Source organism: Mesoplodon densirostris, chromosome 3 (genome assembly GCF_025265405.1).
Source record: "Mesoplodon densirostris isolate mMesDen1 chromosome 3, mMesDen1 primary haplotype, whole genome shotgun sequence".
NCBI lineage: Eukaryota > Metazoa > Chordata > Mammalia > Artiodactyla > Ziphiidae > Mesoplodon > Mesoplodon densirostris.
In genome coordinates, this window is record NC_082663.1 from 324,277 (window position 1) to 344,206 (window position 19,930).

The 19,930-nt window shown below is 48.8% G+C and overlaps 1 protein-coding gene across 3 annotated transcripts in view; it reads left to right on the forward strand.

Moving 5' to 3' along the window:
• The window catches only part of AHRR (aryl hydrocarbon receptor repressor), a 73,132-nt gene that overhangs the window by 35,664 nt on the left and 17,538 nt on the right, over window positions 1–19,930 (forward strand). The window lies entirely within an intron of this gene.

The following is a 19,930-nucleotide window of genomic DNA, read 5'->3' on the forward strand; positions in this document are numbered from 1 at the left end:
ACAGCACTGCCAGAGCAGTGATTCTCAAACTTTGGGATTAGAGACTAATTTTCAAGTTAAAAATATTCCCAAACAGAGCAAAATAAGCAAACCAAGCAACAATAACAAGAAAATCCTAGGTTTTATTTCCACTCTTCAGTCTCTTGAAGATAAACTGTCATCAATTCCTATAAGATTTAGAGCTGACACAGACATGAAGAGTGACTGTGGTCTAACATCTGTGATTTTAACATGAAACAACCAAGAATTAGAGCCGTTAGGGGCTTGTCCAGCGTCCCCGTTGGGGTGGGACTGGACGCCCAGTCTCTTGGTCCATGTTTGGAGGCTTCCCTGGGGAAGCCAGGACCCAGCAGAGCTGCCGCCAGTGAGCACCTTGGTACAGGCACTGGGAGTGGGGGATGAGGGCAGACATGGTTCTGGAAGCACCGACCTTGGGTGTGTGGTCAGTGCCACGCCTGGGGCTCATCCTCTGTCCAAGCTGGGCTGCAGGGCTGTCTAGTTCAGTGGGGACGGGACAACGTGCCCGCAGGAGCCATGAGTTCAGGCCTGTCCGGCCGGAAGACATTCTGATCACTTGAGCCTGGCTGGAGTTCGGGTGTCCTGTGCTGCACGGGACATTTCCTGATTGAGTTCTTTTGGGGAGTGTAGGGTGAGCAACACTGAGCAATTCCTCCACCCCCAAGTTTCCCTCCTGCTGTCCATTTCAGTCACACCCACCCCCAGGCTCCGCTGCTACGTCCTTCACCTGAGTGTCCATCACCCATGTTGTGGGCGTCTCACAGCGCTTGCCCACCCAACAGCTGAGGTCGTCGGGGTTGTTTCCAGGATGTGCTGACTATGACTAAAGCTGTGATAAACATTCACACACAGGTTTTTCTCTGAACATAGGTTTTCCTTTTGTTTGGATGATACCTACATATGTGTGTGTTTAACTTTGTAAGAAATTGCCACTCTGCTTTCCAAGGTAGCTGTGCTGATGCGTCCCCGCCAGCAGGGAACGGGAGTTCCAGCTGCTGCAAGTCCGTGGTTTGCACGGTATTACAAAGCAGTTTTAATAGCTGGACTCTCACTATGGTTTTAGTTTGCATTTCCCTCATGACTAATGATGCTGAGCATCTTTTCATGTGTCTATTTGCCATCCATAGATCCTCCTTGTAAACTGTCTGTTCGAGTCTTTGTCCACTAAAAAAAAAAGAAAGAAAGAAAGAAAAAAAAATCAGGTTGTTTGCTTTCTTACTGTTGAGTTTAGAGCTCATATAAATGTTCTGGACAAGTGTCCTCGTTGTATGTAGGTTCTGTTGTATGTAGGTTCTGTAGTATTTGCTCCCAACCTGGCTTGTCTTTTCATTCCCTTGACAAGGCCTTGCAGAGAGTGAAAGTATTTAACTTTGACAAAGTCCAATCTATCCATTTTTTTAAATAGGTGATGATTTTGGTGTCACATGCAGTAACTCTTTACCTACTCTTAAGGTTACAAAGATTTTTCTTTTATGTTTGAGTCCAGTGTTTTATACTCTTACATTCAGTTTTAAGTTTTACACTGAAGTCTGTGATCCATTTTTAGTTAACTTGGTGTAAGGTGGGAGGCATAGGTCCAGATTTATTTTTTTGCATATGAATTCCAGTTCTTTAAGAACCATTTATTTGAAAGTTGATCCTTTCTCTGCTGAATTGCCTTTACACCTTCGTAAAAAATCAGTTGGCCACATTTCTGTGTCTGTTTCTGGACTCTCTGTCCTGGTGCATAGATTGTGTGTCTGACCTTTCACAAATAAGTCACTCACTGTCTTAGTTAATATAGCTTTATAATAAGTCCTGAAATCAGACAGTGTGAATTGGCCCCTGTTTTTTGTTGTCCTTTTTCAGAATTGTTTTGGCTATTCAGGTTTCTCTGTCTTTCCACATAAATTTTATTTCATTTTTTTGAGAGTTCAAGTATTATTTCTTTTATTTTTTTCTTTTTCATTTTTTAATTAATTTTTATTGGAGTATAGTTGCTTTACAATGTTGTGTTAGTTTCTGCTGTACAGCAAAGTGAATGAGTCATATGTATACAAATATCCACTCTTTTTTAGATTTCCTTCCCATTTAGGCCACCACAGATCATTGAGTAGAGTTCCCTGTGCTATACAGTAGGTTCTCATTAGTTACCTATTCTATACATAGTAGTGTATGTATGTCAATCCTAATCTCCCAATTCTCCACATAAATTTTACTTATTTTATTTTATTATTATTTTAATTAATTTATTTATTTTTGGCTACATTGGGTCTTTGTTGCTGCACGCAGGCTTTCTCTAGTTGTGGCGAGCAGGGGCTACTCTTTGTTGTGGTGCGCGGGCTTCTCATTGCGATGGCTTCTCTTGTTGTGGAGCACAGGCTCTAGGTGCACGGGCTTCAGTAGTTGTGGCATGCAGGCTCAGTAGTTGTGGCTCACAGGCTCTAGAGCACAGGCTCAGTAGTTGTGGCGCACGGGCTTAGTTGCTCCGCGCGGCATGTGGGATCTTCCCGGACCAGGGCTCGAACCCATGTCCCCTGCATTGGCAGGTGGATTCTTAACCACAGTGCCACCAGGGAAGCCCTATTTTATTTTTTTAAATATTTATTTAATTTATTTTTTTTGGCTGTTCTGGGTCTTAGTTGCGGCACTCGGGATCTTCGTTGCCACGTGCGGATCTTCATTGTGGCATGTGAACTCTTAGTTGCAGCATGTGGGATCTAGTTCCCTGACCAGGGATCAAACCTGGGCCCCCTGCATTGGGAGCGTGGAGTCTTAGTCACTGGACCACCAGGGAAGCCCCTCCACATAAATTTTAGAATTAGCTTGTTGACAGCTGTAGAAATTCTGGCTGGAATTTTGACTGGGATTGTGTTATAGCAGCAGATCGGTTTAGGGAGAATTGACAGCCTGACAGCACTATTCTCCCAATTCATGAACAGTGTCTCCCACTAATTTAGGTCTTTTATTACTTTCATCAGTGTTTTTATACCTTTCAGCCTAAAGAGCCTGTGTATATTGTTAGATTTATACCTTAGTATTTTCTATTAATATTTGTATTGCTATTGTACGTGGAGCTGTTGTTTAATTTCTATTTTCATTACTAGTATACAGAAATACAATTTATTTTTCTAGGTTGACTTTTTGTCTGTGACCCTTCTGAATTCATCAGTAATTCTTGGAGCTTTTTTGTAGATTCTGTGGGAATTTTTGCATAGATCATCACGTTTTCTGAGAATAGAGACAGCTATTATCTACTTTTCAAGCTCCATGCTTTATTTTCCCTGCCTTATTGCACTACTAGGCCTTCCAGTGCAACACAGGGTAGAAGAGGTGAGAGAGAACACCGCTGCCTTTCCCTAACCTCAGGGAGAAAGCTTCAGTCTTTTGCTTGTTTTGCTTTTCATAGATGCCTTATATCAGATTAAGAAATTTCCCTCTATTCATTGTTTTCTGAGAGTTCTTATTATGAATGGATTCGTTTTGTCAGATGCTTTTTCTGCGTCTATTGAGATAATCATGATTTTTCTTCCTGAGTCTGTTCATACTGTGAATTACATTAATCGATTTTCAAATGCTGACCCAACCTTGCATGCCCAGGATAGATCTTATTTATATATTGCTGGATTAAATTTGGTAATATTTGTGGGGGGTTTTGTGTTTATGTTCATGAGAAACATTTTTGTTTTTTTCTTGTCTGGTTGTGGTGTCATGCTAGTGGAGGCTTCATAAAACTATTTGAGCGTGTTCCCCTCTCTTTTCTTTTCTGAAGGAGATTATGTAGAATTGGTATTATTTCCTCCTGAAATGCTTATTGGAATTCCAGAGAAAACAACTGGTCTGGGCATTTTCTTTAGAAGTTTAATTAAACTATGAATTCAGTTTTGTTAATTGATAAAGGACTATTCAGGTTATCTATTCTAATGTGAACTTTAGTAGTTTGTATCTTTCAAAGAGTTGGTCTATTTCATTTATGTTATTGATTTTATGGGTACAAAATTGTCCATGGTTTTCCCAAGTTGCCCTTTTTTTTGCTTTTTTTTTTTTTTTTTTTGCGGTACGCAGGCCTCTCACTGTTGTGGCCTCTCCCATTGCGGAGCACAGGCTCCGCACGTGCAGGCTCAGCGGCCATGGCTCACGGGCCCAGCCGCTCCGCGGCATGTGGGATCTTCCCGGACCGGGGCACGAACCCGTGTCCCCTGCATCGGCAGGCGGACTCTCAACAACTGCGCCACCAGGGAGGCCCTTTTTTGCTTTTTTAAAACCTCTTTCTTCTTTTATTATTTCGATGTGATTTCAGACTTATGAAACAGTTGACAGAGCGGTACAAAGAATTTTTCGGATTCCCAGACGTTTCCGTGTTAGCACTTGCCCTCTCTCCATACTCATTTTCTCTTCTGACCCAATTTAGGGTGCGTGGCAGGCGTGATGCCCTTTACTCCTAGAGGCCTCGGTGCATTTGCTAAACCAGGATGCCCCCCACAGCCTGGGCACAGATGCCGGACCAAGGGCTCTGAGGCCGTGTTGTGACCGTATCCGTAGCCGACTCAGCTCCCACACGGTCCCAGTGCCCCATTTGTGCCAACAGGAAACCCGTCACGTGTTTAGCTGTCCTGCCTCTCTCACCACCTTTAATCTAGAACGTTCCTTGGCCTGTCCTGGGGCTCTGGGACACTGACTTCCCAAAGAGCACTGGCCTGTCGTCTTGCAGAGAACCCCTCAGTTTGGGTGTGACTGGTCTTCCGAGAGTGTGACGTCCCGGGGGTCCTTTCCTATCCTTGTTGATTTCACTTACTATCCTTTTGTGAGAATGTGACACACAAACTTGGCTCCAAAAGTCAGAAGGAGAAGGAAAAGTCAGAGGAGGGCCCCCGCTGTGCCCCCCGCCTCAGGATGGTGAGCTCTTTCCTCTATCTCTCCAGCTCACATGTACCCAGCAGGGGCCGCTAGCACGCAGGCAGCCCCTCAGGGCCCCGCCGGGCCCACCACCAGCCGGCCTACTCATCCTACCAGCCCACTCCCACACAGGGCTATCGGGTAGGCGGGGAGGCCGCCCTCTCCCCCTACAAGGCCTCTGGGGCACCTGGGCCCAGTCTTCTCCCACTGCCCCCTCCCCTCCACAGAATGTGGCTTCCCAGACCCCGCAGTGCCTCCCAGCCGTCTCCCAGCCTCTGCAGTCCAGCACCATGGGCTCCATGTTGCCTTCTTAATGTCTGTGGGTTCTGCGACTATGTCTCCTTTCTCATTTCATTGGTAATTTGCATCTTCTCTTATTTTTTCTTAGTCAGTTGGGCTAGAGGTGTATTCATTTTATTGATTTTTTTCAAAGACACAGCTGTTGGTTTCATTGATGGTTGCTGTGGACCAAATACTTGTATCCCCCCCAAATTAATATATAATCCAAATTCATACTAGATTGGAGACCTGACCCCCAGTCCAATGGTGTTTGGTGGTGGGGTCTTTGGGAGGTGATTTGGTCATGAGGGTGGAGCCCTGATGAATGGGATCTGTGTTCTTATAAAAGGGGCCCCCGAGAGGCCCCCGCCCCTTCTACCACGTGGGACGCGGCTCTCTGTGAGCCAGGAAGGGGCCCCCAGATTGCTGTCCTGGGCTGAGGTGTTCTATGAACATCAGTCGCATCAAGTTGGTTGATAATGTTGATGGCTTTTATATCCTTGTTGAGTTTCTGTCTAGTCTTAACCTGAAAGACATCTTCTAGTATAATTGTGGTATTTTGTATTTCTCCTTTAAGTTCTACCAGTTGTTGCTCTGTGTGTTTTGGAGTTCTGTTGTATGTTGCAAACGCACTTAGGGTTATTATGTGTTCTTCATGAATTGACCTTTCTGTCATTATCATTATATAAAATGCCTCTTTATTCCCGGTAATTGTCCTCGCTCTGAAGTCTGCTTTGTCTAACGCTAACATTGCCACTCCAGCTTTCTTTTAGTTAATGTTTCCTTGGCATGTCTTGCTTCATCTTTTTACATTTAGTCCATTTGTATTATTATATTTAATGTATATCTTTCTTTTGTTGGCAGTACATATTTGGACCTTTTTTGTTTTTTGTTTTTCTAAGTCCAGTCTGACAGTATTTATTTTTAATTGGTGTGTGAGGCCATTTATATTAGGGTAATCATTGGTATTATTGGATTTCAGTCTACCATTTCATAATTTTTCTATTTTTTGTTTCCATCTTTTCTGCCTTCTTTTTGATTTTAGTAATATTTATTAGTATTCCATTTCAGTATCTCTGTTGACTTTTGATGCTTAATTTTGATGTGCTTGGGAGTGGGTTTATTAGATTGTCCTGTTTAGCATTCGCTCAGCTTTCTGAATCTATAAATTTATGTCTTTCACCAAATTTGGAAAGTTTTCAGCCATACTCTTCAAATATTTTTATTTCCCCAACGTCTTTCTCTTTTATTTCAGAAACTCCACTGGCCCAGGTGTTAGGCCTTTTCACACTGTGCCACAGGTCCTTGAGGCTCTCTTCACTTTTTTCCAATATTTTCTCTCTCAGGCTGGATACTTCCCATTATCTGTCTTTACTGACCCTTTTCTCTGTCACCTCCATTCTGCCATTAAGCCCATCCAGTGAAAATTTTACTTCATATATTTTATTTCTCAGTTCTAAAATTCTCATTTCGTTCTTTTTTTTTTATAGTGTCTGTTTCTCTTCTGAGACTTTTCATCTTTTTTGTTGTTTTCATTTCAAAGTGCTACCTTTATCTCATGGAGGAGGGTCGTATTAGCTGGTTTGCATCCCTTACCTGATCACTCCGCTGTTTGTGTCAGGTCAGAGGTGGCATCTGTTTCTTGCCTTCCCCTTGAGCGTGACTCTAACATTCTGGTTCTGAGCATATGCAGTAATTGGGGTTGGGCGCTCAGCAGAGGAAGGGCCTCCAGTGCTCCCGTCTCGGTTCTCAGAGCCTGTGAATTTGCTACTTTATATGGATAAGGGACTAAAAGTGCAGACGTCCGGGCTCCCCCTGCAGGACATGCGGCACCGAGACCGCACGGGCTTGTGGTGACGGGCCTCCTGTTGGCCGTCCTGAGCCCACTCCTCATATCCAGCACACACAGGGATCCTGGACCCTCCGGGAAAGAGGCTGATGGAGCAAAACACAGGATCCAGGAGGAAAGTCAGCTTGGAGGAGACAGACGTGCAAAGTGGAGATGACCAGACAGGCAGACCATATGGCCCTTGAGCCCCTCGGACACAGGGGACACAGGTAGCTGTAAAAGCGACCATTCAGAGATCTTAAAAGAACTCAAAAATTAAAAGCATGAGAGCAACACCTAGAAATCCGTAGAAGGGTCTGGAGTTAGAGTCCTCCCACGCGTAAGTGAAGAATAAGCGGAGAATAACAGAGGGAAGTCAGGGAAACTGCCAGGCCTCATGGGACCTGCATAATTGGAGCTCCAGAAAGACCACAGGGGAGGAAATCATCAAGGAAGCAACCCAGGTTTCCCAGAGCCCAGGACTGAGCTTCCAGCCTGAAAGGCCCCGCTGAGTGACCAGCACAGAGGATGAGAAGGACCAGGCGTTCGCCTCTGTGAAGTTCTGCACCCAGGACAGGGGAGTCCAGGCTTGGAGACAAGAAGGTGGAGGCTGGAAGGCCACAAGGAGGTGCCTCAGGGGAGGGGCTTCCAGCCTGGGATCCACATGTACCTGCCTGTCCTTGGAGTGGTGGCGGGGAGTGAGGACAGCCCCGGCAACCTGGCCCTCCCCAGTTCCACCTCCTCCGCATGGACCAGGCTGTGACCAAGTGGCAGGTGGGGACCTGGAGCCTAAGGCCCCTCCAGAAGGGGTGGAGGGAGAAGGCGGTGGACCAGACACTGTGGGGGGAGGCTTGTCCCCCAGGGAGATAAGGCCCAGGCCTGCGGTCACTGAGGACAGTGCATTCCCTGCCCCCCCGCCCCCCCCCCCCCCACCGCCAGAAGAGTCTGCAAGCACAGACGCCGCCGGGCGGATTCCAGCAGAACCATGACGCAGCTCAATCCCCCGGCAGAGCGGAAGCGAGGGCTGCAGTGGCGGCGGGGACACGCGGATGCCTGAAACCTGGGGAAACCCGGGGGCAGCAGCTCTGTGAGCCGTCAGCTGGCAGCTCACGCCACCCGGGCTCCAGGCGGCCGCTGTAGCAGGAAGCCCGGCCGGGGCTCCGGGGCTTTGTGGTTCTCACATCCTGCACGTTTGACTCCAACCCTCGTCCCGCTAGAGTCCAGACGTTGAAGCTGTGCAGCTTTCTGGTGTCCTTGCAGCTGGGACCGCTCCTCGTACTTTCATCGTCAGCTTTCCTTTCTTGTGAAGTGGCTCTCTTGCAGTGTTTGTGGGGGATCCTATAGTTGGCGAGTCTAGCCCATTTCTTCTTCTTGTAATTACTCTTGTTTGGGGGCTAATTTCTGCCCTCATATTTTGTATTTTCTATTGACTGCACTTTCCTTGGTTTCTCTCTCTAGCTCCCCATTCTGACTGAGCTTTCTCATGCTAGTTTAAGTCACACACTCTGCTTTTGTTCTCGGGGGATCACCTTCAGAGCAGGTCTTTCCAAGCAGGTTTCTCTTTGACCCCCTAGATTTAGCAGGGCTGGTGTCTCCCCAACAGTCCCGCATCCATCCAGGCCCCCAGACCCCGCATGGACTGTGACTTTGCCCAGAAGTGGAATCCTGGACGGCACAGGTCTGGTCTGTGTTCCTGGATTCTTAAGGCCCCCCTGAGGTTCAGGATGTGGGTCACCCTCCTCGCAGCCCCCAGATGCACTTCTTGTTTTGAGGGCCTCCCCTCGGTGCTTTCACTGAGGGTCTTGATGTGAAATCTTCCTGCATCTCACCCCGTGCCTTCATGCTTGGATAACAGTTTGGTGGGATATAGAATTTTAGGTTCAAAGTTTTCCCTTCAACCTTCAAACATACTGTCCCATTGTTTGCAGCACGGGTGCCGCGGATGGGGTCCGAGGCTGGTTCTCCACAGTGGCTCCGCTCTGACTCCCTCCTGAGCTTTTGTGAGCCTGATATTCCTGAGTTTCACTGTAATGAGTCTTTCGTCCTGTTTTGCCTGTTGGTGCTCCAGGTTCTTTCCACCTGAGGTCTTTCTTCTTTAATCCGGATTGTTTTTTTCCATCACTGCATCCAACACTGTCCCTCTCCGGTACTGGTTCTGCCTCTGGAGCCACCTTTACCCAGCTCTTCCTGGGCAGTATCTCCCATCTACTGCTCTTGCTTCTGTGCTCTGTGTGGTTTCCCTCCTCTGCTGTCTTCAGGACTGATCTTCCGGGTTTGTACCCTTCACAGCACACCCCCAAATGTTTTCTTTCTTCCTTACATTCTCACACCTAATAAATAGTTCCCCTTGATTTGCTTGTACTATTTCTTCTTCTTATTGCATTTTGCTCATCTATTTTCTTATGTCCTTAAACATATTGATTTAAATTCATGCTTGTCTCATCCTTGGTCTCCTTTCTGTGCCGCCCCACCTGCCGGGCATCTCCCAGGCTGTCTCCTGGTCCCTGTGTGTTCTGTCCCTGAGCAGCTGTGTGCCGGGGGCAGGAGGGAGGGTCAGAGGGCAGGGGTTGGGGGAGGGGCTGGGCCGGTGGTTTTGCCTCCTTGGTGAGGGCTCCCCTTTAGAAAGGGCCACCTCGGAAGGAGCCCTGGCCTGGGGTTTGCATGAGGCTGTGGCGGGGGGCAGGGAGGGGTGAGTGCCCGATGCGCCCTTGCCTCCGTCATCCCACCAGGCAGACTGTCCCCAGGCGGCTGGGGGAGGGGCCGCGGCAGACCATAGAGAGGCTGTCCTCTACCTGTTCTCTGCTCCCCCGGGGCCCCCGCCCCAGGCTGCAGACCGCAGCTGCTCCTCATCGTGACCCAGACAGCCCTGCGCGTCCTGGGGTCCCCGTGCCTTCCTGGGGCCGCTCCCGGGTGGATGACGTGGGCTGACTTTGGGGAGGGGGTAGAGCCTGTGCTGACTCGCCCTGTGCCCACACGGAAGCCTCGCGGCCGTGCCTCGCCTGGACGCCAAAAGGAGTTAAAAGGAGCCGGAGGGGAGGCTCAGGCTCACTGGATTGTGTTTGGTCTCTGAGTTCGAGGCGGGAGCAGGACCCTAAGGTTAAAACAGTAAAACTCCTCAGGGGAGGGGGTGGCCAACGGGCAGACGTGCTGACTCGCCGAGGTGACGGGGTTTCACCCATTCCCGCCGCCAGCCTCGGGCCTGTGAAGGTGACCCACGCAGCCTGGACCCGGTGGCACCCACGGACCCCGCGGAAATGGCGTGAGAGCGGCCTTGCGCGTCTGGGAGCCCCGCAGACACTCAGCAGGCCATTGACCCGTGCCAACCCGTGCTGGCGTGGTTTCTGGAAAAGCCAGCACAATTGCCGGGAACTTCTCAGGAACCACAGGGGACCCACTGGGAGCAAGAGCGGAGACTTTCTCACCTTCAGGCCGTCGCTCTTCTAAAGAAAGACCTAGAAAAGCCTTCCCCGGTTGGGAGGAGTCGCCGGGGGGCCCGAGGGTGTCGGCTCCCGGCAGATCGTGGACGGGGGCTCCCTGCTGAGGTTTCTGCCCCTTGGTGCCGGGCGCGCAGGTGAGGGCCCACGCGTCCTCCAGAAACGCAGGTGTGAAACCCCAGAGCACGTGTGGCCGAATCACAGAGTCGCCCAGCGCAGAAGGTGGGGCACGGTAGGAGTCGGCCGGAAGGGCAGAGCAGAGCCGGCAGGGGAGGGAGGGCCAGGTGGCCCAGCAGCAAGGGTCTTGGGGTGGCTGTAAGGGATGGCGGGCCGCACAACCCCCTGGGTCCCCAGCTGTTGAAGAATGGCACTGGCGAGGCTGACGGGCGTATGTCTGGGGATCCAGGGTGGGCAACCCCAGGATGCCCAGCTCGACCGCTCTGGGGAGAATTCCTTGATGTCCTCACACCTGCACCCACACTTTTCTGGGGCCTCCGCTGAGCAGGCTGTGGCCGGGCTGCTCCGTCTCCCACTTTGGTCTTGGTGCTCAGAGAAATCACACTTTCTCACCTTCTGTTGTGACCGCTGACCCCGTTGTTCCCAAACTTCTTTGACGGGGCTTTTCTTTCAGGGGTTCGACAGACATAAATAAAAGTGTAAGAGGTTTCATGGGAGCTGGCCCGCAGGTGGACGCAGCCGGGAAGGACAGCCTGCTCCCCACTCCCCGGAGGCCGCCAGCCCACACCCTGCCTCATTCCCGCTGGCCCACAGTCCCCGCCAGCCTGACCATACACCAAGCAGCCCGAGGGCAGTGCCACGCCCAGGCTGTGTCCCACCGTGGCCCGCAAGGTTGTGCTTTCTGTCCACTCAGTGGTCTCCCTGTAGGTCAGAAGCCCCCAGCTCCTGGCTCCACCCCTGAAGGCAGTTCAGCTGCCTGAGGCCTGGCTGGGCATGGCCTCTCCGTGGCTTTTAGACCCCCAGAACTCTCCACTGTGAAACCCCTGACTGTCCACCACAGCCCCCCAGCCGTCCACCAGGAGCCCCTGACTGTCCAGGGTCACTGTGCAGGGCTCACTGGTCAGCGATCGCTGTGGTCACTCAGGCCCTGCTCTGCCCCTTGGCTTGTCCAAGGTCACACAGCTGAAAAGGCAGCACTTGGTTGAGGTGCTTTTGGAATAGCTGTGTCCCCCCAGGGAAGGAAGAGAGATGTCTGCAGTGGCCATGTTCTGTGTCCGGGTCTGGGCTCCACTCCCACCAGCCACAGGGAGGCTGGGAGGGCCCAGGGCCAAGCTCACTGTCCAGGCACCTCCACTGCCCAGGTGTCTGTGCCACAGCCAAGTCACTCACCTGGAGAGAAAGACCTGGAGGGCCCTGGGCAGTGGATGGCCAGAGCAGGGGCCGTGCTAGCACGAGGGTCTGGCTCCCAGGGCCTGGGGGTCCGCACCTGCCTCCACCCTTGCGGTCCTGCCCCTGTCAGCCAACTGCATCTTTCGAGAACTGCTTTCAAGTGCCGTAGCCGCTCCGTGGCAGGAGCCCAAGGCCAAGTTTACTGTTTGTGGGATCTATAAACAGCCAGCGATCCGCTCCCAGCAGGAGCGCCTCGCACGCACTCAGGCCCCACTGCGAGGCCTGGCGAGTGATCTGGCTCCAGCAGGGCCGAGCGGCTGCCCGGTGCCCCTCACTCGCTCGCGTGACTGGCGGCCCTGGCCTTGCGGTGTTGCTCTGTAACCGTGGCAACGGCTCTCAGGGGAGGGCACAGCTCCCAACTTCCCTTCATTCCAGGGAGGGGCGGTGAGAGGGGCCGTTGGAATTGTTCCTTTTTCCCTCTTCTTTTTCCTCTGCCGTGACCTTGACGAGCAATCTTTGAAGTACATGCTGGCTATTTTTTCTGCCTGGGCTGGAAGAGATCAGGATATTCCAGGGTTGGCAAAAGGAAGTTCCGCTTTCTCACCCGTTTGCCCTGATGCCTGAAGAGGGGCTGGGGCAGCGGCGCGGGGGGCTGAGCGAGTTGCAGGCCCTGCAGTGGCAGGTGCAGGTCCTGTGACTGCGGGTGATTGAATGTGGATGTGGTTGTTTCTCCCCTTAAAAAAGTGCAGCCTTCCGCTTGGGGCCAAATTCTTTTTTCCACTTGGAAAAGTGATCTCATTTTCCATGTACCATGTTTAAAAAAACACAAAAGTCTTGTAGGATTAAAAAGAGAGAAAACAAACAAATGTTTGCGACGCATATTTGAAAGACGGTCCCACATGTGCAAAAGTATTTGGCGTGATGGTTCTGGACCAGAACGTCAATCTGATATTGAATCCATATGACTCGGCAAACAGCATTTTATGGTCTTTTTTCTTTTTAAAATTTCTGCCTTAGGAGTTAAAATTAAGGTTGTTTTTGGTCGTGACTAATCTCGTAAAATCTTTTTTTGAGACGGCATTTTATATACTCAAACCCTGAACATTTCTTTGGTCTTTGGACTATTATTAGTAGGATGTCATGAGTCTGTGCAGCCTCTGAAATGGGAAATGCTGCGCGAGGGCTGGTGGCACAGCCAGCACCCACCTCGCCCCCTCCCGCTGCCGGGGGGCGGGGGGCGAATGCGCCGACTCTGCAGCTTGCCCGGGGGAGGGCGCAAGGCCCTCGCGGCCACCACTGCCCAGCCCCATGAGGTGTCTGGGCTCAGTCACCTGGGCCGCATGGCCACTGGTGACGTCACCTCTCCCTGGTCAGCGCTGAGCTGAGGCTGTAAGAAGGGTGGATGCCGTGTCCTGACGGTCCCGAGGTGGACCCAGCGCCACCCACCCTCTTCTGCCCAGACCCCCGGCGGAGGGGCACTGCAGAGCCCTGAAGGAGGGTGTTGGACCGACAGCCTGCAGGGCCCCCTCCTGGGGCGCTGCGCCGGCTCCTGATAAGACGCGAGGCCTGCGGAGGCCAGAGCTGGCTTCCCTTGTCTGAGGGTCACAGTCACGGCCGCAGTGGGCGGCACCAGCCCCCGGGGTCTCGGCTATCCGACCCCGCTGGGCATGGGCACGGGGCAGGGAGGGAGGCAGCTGCCCATTCAGATCAAATCCCAGCAGCACAGGAACCCCAGGTTTCCCAGGTGAGGCGCTTGAAGCCAGCGCAGGAGGGCCAGTGAGAACACAGGCACCATCCTCATTCTGGAAAGACTCCCAGCTCTGAGCGGGCGGCAGGTCCGCCCCATCACATGCCTCCTTCCTCCCAGGAAGTGTTGCAGGGAGAGAAGGCTGTGGACTTTCCTCCTTGCTTTAGACACCTTCCTTCCCGAAAGTGCGCTCACGTCTTGCTGGAGCCCCTGTTCACAGCAGCATCGTCCTCGGGAGCCAGGAGCTGAAAGCAGCCCAGATGCCCATCAAGCGATGATGGATAAGCAAAGGTGGTCTGTACATGCAATGGAATATTAGTCAGCCTTAAAGAGGAAGGAAATTCTGACACGTTCCTCAGCACGGATGCACCTGAGGGTGTGGTGCTACATAAACAAGCCCGTCACAGAAGGACCACTCCCGCGTGAGTCCACTTAGGAGGTCCCTGGAGGAGGGAGTAGACGGCGGGGCCGGGCTGGGGGCGGGCAGAGTGTCAGTTTGGGAAGATGTGAAAGTTCTGGAGATGGTGGTGACGGCCATACAACAACGTGAATGTGCCACAGAAGTGGCTAAAATGGTGTTTTCTGTTACATAGATTTTACCGCAATATAAGAAAACTTGGCATTACAAAGTGCAGTGTCTCGGTTGGGTCAGTGTCTGAGGGGCACAGGAATCTGAGCCTCAGTGGCCCAGCCTCATCTTAGATTCTGAGACTGACAGCGCTTCAGAAAATCCTCCAGACCGGTGGAAGTGGATGCGCAGGTTTTCTGGTTTTAGGTAAAGCATCTCTGAAGTGGCGCAGAAACTGTGAGAAGTGCTGTCCAGGCTTGCCTTCTCCGGGCTGGCACCCAGTCTGGGTGGGAAGGACTCACAGACGAGGCTCTTCACACCCTGCCTTCGGGGTCGGCTTCGTGTCCTAGTGATTGAGCCAAACACTGGGAGGGGAAGAGCCAGTCAACATACAGGAAAACTGGGCCTTTTGTTAGCCATAGAACATCCCGAACATTTCATAGGTCCCCCCCCCACCAAGAAACACTGGGTGTCGGCATATTCACAGACTCGTGACTAGCCCACTGGGATGAGATCCAGGCAAACACTGGACTTTCCATCTGCGGCTCAAAGACGTGAGGACAGTGGGACCAGACACTTCTCCCAGGAGCCGCACAGGAATTACAGTGACAAATGACGCAGTCTGTCTGGTTCTGTTCCAGTGGACATGGGTGTCACCCAGGGTCGCTTTTCAGTTCACTGGGGTTTGGGTGGGTGAGTGATGACGGGCTTTGCGATGAGATGTGGTCGCCAGTGCCACACTGTTTAGGGCAGAGGTGCAGCTGGGAGCTATGTGAGGCTTGGCTTTGTTTCTTGCTCAGAAAACTCAGCACAAAGTCTAAATCCTATTGCAAAGTCACCACCCTGGTGTTTGAACCTCTGTGTCAGAAAGTTGTCCAGAATTTTGAAATAAAGTGAAAAGTTGGGTGGCACCTCCTTGTCAAGCCCTGTGGGCACAGGGCTGCTCAGGGATCATCCAGGGGGGTTTTCATTTTGCATCTAACGCAGCACTCTTAGTCCAGCTGCCTGTGAGCACCCAGTGTCTCAGACACGCCTTAGGCTGGTTTAATATCTCAGTGCTTCCCTCTTGAATAATATCTTTGTCGAGTGTTTATTGTATGTTTTCCTGAGTGCTGCAACGTTTCTTCTCTGAGTTATACTTTAACGGCTAAGTTGTGGCTTCGTCTTGTTTGAGGCTGCAAGGCTGCGTCCCTTTCCAGGGGGTTTCCTCGTGAATTGTGTGTGGTGTGATGTCACTTTGGGCAGAACACACGACCTCCGTTTAAGCCGGACGCCAGTCAGCAGCTCAGTGTCCCCCCTGCACCTGACACCCAACGACAGAGAAACACACACATCTGAAACAAAAGTGCCATCCTAATGTGAAACGAAGAAGGCAGAAAATCTGCAACAAAATTAACTGAAAGAATGTAGGGAGAAAACAAGACAGACAAGGCAGAAGCCTGAGCCCACAGCAGCCTCCGAAGCTGCGGGTTGGCTGGGGCAGGGCTGGACGGTGGAGTCTCCAGCCTTCCGGCTGCAGGAGCTGAGGGGACACTGACCAGGGTGGCTGCTGCTCAGACTGTTGCCTCTCTGGTATCTGGTCCACTTGTTTTAAAAGCAAATTTTAGGTAAACCTCTGAGGGACAGAAAATACCATTCCAGAGTCATTCCAGAGCACAGAAAAGGAGGGAAGGGGCAGCTAATTCTGTGCGGTCAGGAACCCTGTACAAAACCAGGCAGAGATGGCGCTTGGGAGAAAGTCAGCCCGTTTTACTTGTGAGACTAGATGAAACCATCCTGAACGCAGCACGGCACACCAAGTCCATCATCACCTTGAAGGAATGAGGCGTGGTGGCTGAGTGCAGATCTGGAATGGGTGATGCTCCGCGACAAGAAATATTGGTCAACTGTAGATGATCATTCAGCCTATTAAACAGGCAGACAAAAGCTCAGGGGAGAACCATTCATTGAAAAGCCTGTCTTTGTCTAGTAGTTTGGATGACACCACATTTCCACCTGTACTTGCACCTGCTCTGGGCTTCCTATCCCAGGCTATGGACGCACTTGTCTATTCACGCGCCAGCACCCAACTCCTTTAGTTGTGGAGGCCTGATGGTATGTTTTGACCAATAAATAACAGTCTTCCCTAACTTTCTTTTTCAGTGTTTTTGTAACAGTTAGTGCATGTTTACTTTCCATATTTAGTATCAACTTGCTGGCTCCATAAAAATTTGATATACACTCCACTATATATAAAATAGATAAACCATAAGGGCCTACTGCATAGCACAGGGAGCTATACTCAGTATCTTGTTATAACCTATAATGGGAAAGAATCCGAAAAAGAGTATATAAAAATATACATAGTGATTCAAATATATATATATATATATATATATATATATATATATATATATATCTGTACACCTGTACTAACACAGTATTGTAAATCAACTATAGTTCAATAAAAAACTTTGATATAGACAACACTGCACTCTGTTGATAAATTCACTTAGGAAGAATGGGCATCTTTATGATGGTGAGTCACCCAGTCCAAGAACAAAGGATATCTTTCCATTTGTTCACATATAATTTTGTGTCTGTTGAGATGCAGACTCTTGTTGAGTTTACAAGTCCTGGGTCTTCTCTGTAAATGGGGTTTTAACCACCATGATGTCCTCTAATATGGTCATTTTTCTCATATGTAAAGGTTATTGAATATATATATTTAATTTTATATCCTTGCTGCTTACTGAATTCTTTCATCTGAGTTATTTTATCATTGATTCTCTAGGGTTTTCTGAGTAAACCATGGTATCATCGGCAAATAGCTATCATTTTACTTTCTCAATTCTTATTCCTCCCATTGATTTCTCTCTTCTAGTTACAACAGTTAACACCCCCAGATACTACAAGACAGGAGTCAGCAAACTTTTTCCTTAAATGGCCAGATGGTGGAATATTTCAGGCTTTGTGGGCCATATCAGCGGTCCCCAGCTTTTTTGGCACCAGCGACCAGTTTCATGAAAGACAGTTTTTCCACGGATGGGGTTGGAGGGATGGTTCAGGCGGTAATGCTAGTGCTGGGCAGCGATGGGCATCGGCAGATGAAGCTTCCCTCACTTGCCCACTGCGCTCACCTCCTGCTGTGCCTGCCGCCTGGGCACTGGGGACCCCTGGGCCACATTGTCTCTGTCATAACTACTCAGCCTTGCTGTTGTAGTGCAAAAGTGGCTCGAGACAATACGTAAATGAGCAGGTGTGGCCGTGTTCTAGTAAAATTTCATTTATAAAACCAGTGGCAGGCTATATGTTGGGGGGTGTAGTTTACACACCCCAGTATGGGATGTCATAGGCATCATTGCCTTGCTTCCTAATCATACTGGAAACACCTAGAATTTTCCCCCATTAAGTTGCTACCTTAAGAATAACATGGACAGACACACACACACACATACAACATTCACACACACATGTTACCATGTTAAGATGTATCCACGATTCCTATTTTCTTGTGTGTTTTTATCAGGAACGAGTGTTGAATTTTGTTGAAAGCTTTTTGCCATCTATAAAGATAATCATAGGGACTTCCCTGGTGGTCCAGTGGTTAAGAATCCGCCTGCCAATGCAGGGGACACGGGTTCAAGCCCTGGTCCGGGAAGATCCCACATGCCACGGAACAGCTAAGCCCATGCGCCACAACTACTGAGCCTGCGCTCTAGAGCCCGCAAGCCACAACTACTGAGCCCGTGTGCTGCAACTACTGAAACCCGCACGCCTAGAGCCCGTGCTCTGCAACAAGAGAAACCACCGCAATGAGAAGCCCGCGCACAGCAATGAAAAGTTGTCCCCGCTCACCACACTAGAGTAAGCCCACGCAGCAAAAAAGACCCAACACAGCCAAAAAAAAAAAAAAAAAAAGATAATCATAGATTTTTCTCCTTAGATCTATAAATGTGGTGTATTATATTAATGAATTTCTTAATATTTCCTGATATCCAACTTTGCATTCCTGGAATAAATTCACTTGGTCATGATGTATTCTTTTCTTAATGTGAAATTGAAGTCAGTTTGCTAATATTTTATTTAGCATATTTGCACCAATAGTCAAAGTAAGCAATTTTATTTTTATTGTATTTTCCTTATCAGAATCAAGTGTCAGTGTTATACTTCTTAAAAAGAATGAGAAACTTTCCTTCACTTTCTATTTCTGAGACAATTTATGGGGCATTGGTGTTATCTGATTTTTAAAGATTTGGTAGAATTCCTTTTTAAAACCATCTGGGCTTGGTGCATTATCCTGGGTTAGTTCCTTGATAACTTTATTTCTTCTACAGAAATTGCTCTTCTAAGGTTTGTGTCTCTAATGGGTCAATTCTGGTAAATTAATTCCTTGAGTATCATTTTTATTATTTCCTCACTATCTTTTTAATGTTTGTAGGATCTGTAATGATGTATTCTTTAAAATTCCTGGTGTCTGTAATTTGTATCTTTCTTGATCAATCTTGCTAAGAGTTTATCAATTTTATTAATCTTTTTAAAGAAGCAATTTTTCACTTTGTTGACAATCTTTATCATTTAACTGTTTAAACAATTTTCATTGTTTTTTCTCTTATTTAAAATTTTTCTTTCCCTCTCCTTACATTGTATTTAATTGTCTCTGCTTTCTCTAGTTTCTTGAGGAGGGATTACACACTTTGTTCCTTTGAAACAGTCATCATAAGCTTACTGGGACTTTATGTTGCCTTTTCTGCTTATATGTAACTTGAAGTTCATCACCCCTCTGTGTTCTCATTATGATGGGGGTGACGATTTGTGTAGTTTTGCCTATTCTTGTTGTTCTCCATCATTTTTTAGAAGTGTGGGGATTGGAATTTAGGTGGCTGCCTAGAAATCTTCGGTATCAGTCATTTAAAAGCTCTTGGATATTGATATGTATAAACCCTAATAGAAAAATCAGCACACGACATGCACAGGCAGTTTACCAAAGAAGAAATACAAGTTACCAATGAATGTATGAAATTTTTTCAATCTCATTAATAATCAAGGAAATGAAAATTATAATGATGGTAAGATAATGTATCACTTATAAAATTGGCAAAGATTAGAAAAAAAAGAAAAAGGTATCCAGCATGGTCAAGAATTAAGGGAAATGGGTATTATAATACACTGTTGATAGCTACAAACTCCATAGAAGTTAAAGTCTCCATATGTCTGGGGACTTCCCTGGCGGTCCAGTGGTTAGGACTCCTCGCTTCCACTGCAGGGGGCACAGGTTCGATCCCTGGTCAGGGAACTAAGATCCTGCATGCCGCGTGGCCAAAAATTAAAAAAAAAAAAAAGAGTCTCTAAATGTCTGTATGTTAAAGATTCAAATTGAAATATTTTGAACACCACTATCCAGTTGCCTGAAGCTCCCTTACCTCCAGCTCCTGTATTGCCCCAGTAGAATCAAACTGTTCCTACCTCACCGAGGTGATGCAGAACTGAATGAGCTATTCCACATACGGCGCCTGACACTCACCAGGACCTACACAGAGTGTGCTGCCATTTTCTTTATCAAAGTGATGATGATGATGCCAGATGATAGATAGATATAGATAGGAAGGTAGAATGTGCGTTGATCACGCGCTCTAGTGACCGTGGTCCCTCGTGCATCCTCATTAGTGATGGAGGGCCTGCTTTTCGAACAAAGAGAGACTTTAAGTCGAGCCCAGCACAGCACATGCCTCAATAATTACAGATATAACTGAAATTTAATAATCATACAAATATTGTGAATAACATACATGAGTAAATTTAAAATCAAGATGCAGTGAGTGCATTACTAAAAAATATTTTTAAATGCCATAATT